This window comes from Lontra canadensis, unplaced genomic scaffold, assembly GCF_010015895.1.
Source record: "Lontra canadensis isolate GAN:19392208 unplaced genomic scaffold, GSC_riverotter_1.0 scaffold104, whole genome shotgun sequence".
Lineage (NCBI taxonomy): Eukaryota > Metazoa > Chordata > Mammalia > Carnivora > Mustelidae > Lontra > Lontra canadensis.
The window spans coordinates 863505-869623 of record NW_022631098.1 but is presented as its reverse complement, the minus strand read 5'-3'; positions in this window follow the sequence as shown (position 1 = coordinate 869623).

Genomic DNA, 6119 nt, shown 5'->3' with positions numbered 1-6119 from the left:
TGGTTTGGCTTGCAGTATAAATACTATTGTACATGTGCTATTTTGCTATCAGAGTATACTTTGTGAGTCATTTCTTTTAAAAACCTAGTTATCACAAACTTGAATTACAAGGTCATTAACAATATCAGGTAAATATACTAATATATCTGTAAGGCATGGTTAAATTGCATATATTTTGAAATGTCAAGCTATTTTTTTTAATGATGAATGCATCTCTAAAACCTGTACCATTCATTACAAAGTTTCATTTGTTGTTTCATAGTATATTTTAAAATATTTTCCCTTATCTAGCAGTACAGGTTTAGAGGACCTTTTTCTGAATGAAATGATAAAATACACCTCATTTCACTAGAATTTTAAGAATACTAGTACGTGTAAAAGTATATAAGGCACTTTCAGGATTATAAACAGCCACTGTATCTTCTTTAGTTTCATGTAACACCATTTTTTATTCATGTGATTATTTTTACTTGTGATTATTCTTAATCGTGCACAGTGTAAGTGGCATGTTTCATTACGAAAAATGTCTTTGTATTTACAGTCTGCAGAATATGGTAAATCTGTATATGAAAAATGATGGATGAAAGCCTGGGATTCTTATACAACAAAGTGGAAATGACAGTTCTGTGTTATAGTTACACAATTCATTGCAAAACAAAGTCATGCATTTATTTCCTTTCTAAGTCCAAACTGTCACTTATAAAATATTTAAATCAATAAATGATACCAAAAAAGAGGAGTCTGCAGATTCTTTCTAGCATATTCTTTCATGCCCTGAGTGATAATGACTAAAAATATGAGTAAAGAGTAAATGAATGAATGTTTTCAATGAGTTATCATTATGGTTGTAGATGATGTCTATGACACAACTATTTATTTTTACAATATAAAATCTCTTAATTCTCTTATAAAACCAAATGGTACAGGTCACCATTTCTGTACTTTTAGGCACCCTGAATATCTATCACACAGAAAAGGCATGATTCACTTGTCTTACGGTCAGTTTGCTTTCTGGAAAGGACAGAGAAATGGGATCATTTTATTGTCATTATTAAATGTCAACTCAACACCCACTGGGTGGGTGCCTCATCCAACAGTTAGATTAGATGCTGCATGGAACTAAAAGAAGACCATTTAAATCCCATGTTCCTGCATTTCTTCAGTGAATAGATACAAAATCAAGTTATCTTTGTTACTGTATTGCCCTCTCCCCCATAACCATGAGGTCTCAACTCTACAAATCTATTTCTGGCAGTTCCCAAGGAGGGTGTCCATCCTTTGTCCACAAACAGAGCTGTGCTCACTTTCTGCTCTTGTGTTCTGATAGACATCTGCTGTTTTGAGGTCATGCCATTGAGAGTTACTTTTCTATCCCTGTGACACTGAGGCAGAAAAAAACAGAGAAAGTATGTGCACATACAAACACGTGCACACACATGCGTAATTCCAATGAAAACTTCCTCAGGAAATAGTAAAAATTTACCGGATGTGCAGCAGCACCAGAAGTCCTTGCTCTGGTTATACCTGATGGGCCATGGGCAGCTGTCCATCGTTGACTATGTCTCCCTATTTAAAACAGAGCTGGGATCTTTCAGAAACCATGTCTATGATACTAACTGTGAGGCTGTTTTGGTTCTCTAATTCTCAGGGACAGAGACATTCTGAACAAGTTAATGATTAGTATCTACCAACAACCCTCCCCCCAAATAAAGCACCTGACCAGACCATAGATCCCCACAGGGTTCCCACATTCCCGTTGAAAGGCCTCTCCTAATCAGGAAGGGATGCCATTGCAGAGACCAGCATGACTATCTCTTTCAAGACAAGGTAAACCTCTTTTTAGTTCTTGAATTTCTTTATTTTCACCTGTAACTTATCTGATGCCCTGACTTCAAAGAAGGCATTGGCTTCCATTTTGTAAATATTCTTTGACGGTGGATCCCTGACTGATAAGACCTTCGTCTCTCCATGCAGAATGGTTGAGGGGCCAACTCAAAATCACATCCAAAGGAATGGGGAACAATCTGTTGACTTCAAGTCAACTGAGTGCAGACCTCTTTTGACAGCATTAGTGAGGGATTTGGGGCTCCGCAGTTTCAGTATTCCTCCTTGGGTTTGTTGTTGCTGGAATGAGAAGTGAAATACTCAAGACTTGAGCAATTACTCTTGTTCCAAAGGCTCAAGTTATGATATTGACTGTCTTTAAATGATAATACCCAAGACTGACTGACTTACTTACGAACCAAGTAAGTGTTGGTTCGGAGGAATTAACTGGGAGTAATCATCAGAGTATAGTTGCCCCTCAGTGCTTAGACATACCGTATCTCATTTCTATCTACCACGTAACCAAATTGAAATATACTGTATTATTCTACATATCACCTATGTTCGTAGTGCATTTGTGCTGGATAAATGCCAAAATCTCGCTCTTCAATTATATGAACTGCGCCACAGAATAAACCAGCCAACTTCAAGAAGAAAGGGGATGACTAAGCCTTGCTGTGTGCATGAGCTGATTCATCTGAAGAAACAGATTCACGGACAGAAGAGAATGAGCCGGTGAAGATGTGCTCGGAGGGGAAAGACCGGGGAATGCTGGAAAATGAGAAACAAGAGGTTGTCCGCTCCCCAGTTTTCCGGCTCCAGGGAGTAAGTGGGAGCCCTTCCAGGAACAAGTTTTCAAAAACCAGAGGCGAAGGAGCTGTTCTGCTCCGGACCCATGAGGGACCTGGACTGCAAGGAATGCGACTTCAAGGTCCAAGTGATGAAGTGGATGGAGCTGGGGGGAGGGACATCCTCCCCACTTTACCTACAAAGACCTTTTCGATAGTATCAGAAAGGATTTAAATAAAAAATGTCACCGAGTTTGTAGAGAGGAATTTACGGAAGATACATCTGCGGCATGGTTCCACAGCACACGTAACATGGGTTTGCGGTCACCAAGCCCTGAAGAATCTGCCTTATTGCTTCCTCCTCCATCCCAACCAGAGCATCTCTGTTCTTGCCCTACAGCTTCAGAATGTGCCGTCACCGCTGATCTAGACCGATCCTTCCCACGCACTGGTCCTCACGCAGCACTCGTCTCTAAGAACTTTTCTTTGTTCATGAAAAAAAGAGGGGGGAGCAAGAGAGAAACGGGAAACTTTTCTTGAGGCTAAATCCATTTAATTTGAAATTTTTTCCTATGTGGAGATTAACGGAAAAGCTAATGCAGCTGTCTTGAGGGCTATGGTTGACCATACGCAGTTTTGTGGGCTTCCCTGGTTGGTTGGTTTTGACTTTTCAGGAATACTTGCCTTTTGCCCTGACCTGCCTGCAGAGTGTGTATTTGTAAGGAACAGCTTTCTGATCAGCTCTCACCCAGCAGGGAAACGGTGGAGAAGATTCCGGGGTATTTAGTCTCCTGATGGACTGGCAAGGATATGCAGCCTCCTGCGCCCCCGGTACACCCCGGTGTAGCCAATTCAATGCACTCGAGACACGTGCATTTGTATTTTGAAAGTAGGAATCAACTGCACAGGCGAGATGCTGGGTGGAGACTAACCTTTCCAGATGAAGGACAGTTTCCAATGTCCTTTGTTTGATTTTTTAAAAAAGATTTTCTTTATTTGACAGAGAAAGAGAGACAGCGAGAGAGGGAACACAAGCAGGGGCAGAGGGAGAGGGAGAAGCAGGGAGCTTGACGCGGGACTCGATCCCAGGGCCCTGAGATCATGACCCGAGCAGAAGGCAGACGCTTAACCCACTGAGCCACCCAGGCGCCCCTCCGATGTCCTTTACATCACACCATGTAGGCAGGCTCTGCTCTGTGAGCGCACAGGGTCCCCTCTGTGAGGGCACAGGCTATACTGGGCGGCTTACCCACTGCTAAATCACACCACTTTTAAATTACTAACTGCACTGAGGGCAGAGGCTTGGGACAGAACCTACCATGTGAAGGGATATTAAAATCTTAATCAAAACAGATTTTTTAAAAGGTTCTCTTCCTTCCTTCGGCTCGCCATCTTTCGGCTGGAAGAAGGCTGGCACACTGTCTCTGGGAGGAGGTTCATGTTCAAGGGGACACTGAGCTTGTGGAAACAGCTGTCCCTGTACGGCCAGAGGGCTGAGTTTTCTCAGGATCACAGGGGAAGCACTTCATCATCAAGATGCCTTCTTAAGATAATGTCACTCTGAGCTTATTAGTGCTAATGTGAGAGAGTGAGAAGTGACTGAAAGGCTTAATATTAACACTTTCTAATATAGAACAAGCTTCTCAGCCCGTGAGATGAAGTGAAATCTTCAACAAGCCTCTGCTGTTCTCCTTGCTTCTGCACAGTTAGGACTCGAGATGGGAAGTACTTAACTGGCAGCAACTCCAGCCCCCAGCTCTGGCCAGGATGACCCAACCCCGCCGGGCCTCTTCCCAGCAGCCCCAGACGCAGCAGCCTCCAGCAGAAGCCAACAAACCCCAACCTCACTGGTCCATTCCTGTGTATCTGCATACTTGGGAGCCCCCTCGCCACCCACTGGAGTAAATTCCCTTCTATAGTTTCCCAGATGAACAAGGGCTACAGCTATTAGCAAATCTGGACCATGTGCTGGGTCCCATTGTGTATTCTTTCATTTACTTATTTCACAACAACCTTACCAGGTGAGCTTTAGTGTCAAAACACAGACAGAGAGAAAGACAATGGGCAACACTTCCAAAATCACTTGCTGAATTATCCAGCTAACCATGATTTAGTGCCCTTCCCTGTACCTGTCCAGCACTCCCGGAGGGACGCTGTTTTTCCTTTTTACATCTTTCTTCATCTTAAGATCAGCTTCAGTTTTCCTCCCCTGACATTCCAGAGCCTCCATCCCAGCACCTGAATGTCGTCTGCTGATGTTTCATCATCCCCGGGCTCTTCATTTACTCATCGACTAGTTACTGAACATAAACTTTGGGCCTGAAACCGCACTTGGTTCTGGGACCATTGTGAGTAAGCAAACGATACATGTCTTGTCTCATGAAGAAGCTGAGTAAATGGTGGAGGAGACAAAGATTCATCAGAATTCCATAGTGATTCATAATTAAAAATTGCAAATAACGTGGAGCAGAAAACTTAGAAAGGGCTGTCCAGCTTATAATAGAGATGGAGACCTACATCACTGAGGATGTAAATTTTGAGCTGAGAATGGACAGGTGAGTCGGAATGCTATAGAAAATATTAGGAGATTTCTAGCCCTGGGATAGAGGAGAAAACTGGAAAGCACTCTTCTTTAAAAACAAAACAAAACAAAAAACCAAACAAACTAGAAATGAGGGATAAAGTGGATAGCTTGTATAAGAAAGAAGATGAAGTAAAATCCCAAAGTAAAAACACCATGTGTTTTTTACACAGCAGGAGGTCCAGGGGTGGGTGGGGCGGAGGGTGGGGGGCACTGGAAGGGAAGGGGGAGGGGGAGGGGACCCTTGGAGATGCTCACTAAACTAAAGACTTTAATACCCAGCAGGCATGAGGATAAGCCACAGGGAAATGGATACCCTCCGGATAAAGCCAGAACTCACATGGGAGCACACTACCAATAAAAAGTGAACCAGGACAAAAAAGAATCCACCCGCGGCTGGATAATTGCACGGAGGAAGTTTTTCTGTCTCAGTATTGCTCTGGTGGGACAAGCATTAAAGTTTCCTTTAAGAATTGATAACCAGAGGCCACAGTTAGTGTTTTTAAATTCTTTTTTAAATTTAAGAATTGTATGTTTTAAACATTGAACTACTGTAAAAAGTTTCCTTTCCTGGTGACATCCCTCGTGCTTCCCTCAAGAGAAAACGCAAAACATCTCTGGAGTAACAGTATTTCAACCCAGGGTAAGGTAATGCTCTCCTAAACAAAGCTTTCGCAAACCTCGCTCCCAATCTAAAGTCTTAAAACAGAGAGGAAGGGGGACACTGCCACCAGGAAGAAACAAAGCCAGACCAGAAGGGGAAAACATGGAGGGAGAGGGCTTCTAGGTCTCAGTAAACAGAACAGAATCATCTTACACAAGCACAGAACTTAAAAGCAACTTGAGGGAAAAAGGCAGATGTCCCACAAGGAAATAAGAATTAGACAAATGGTGTGTTTCTCAGTAGCTACGACATAAGCCAGAAA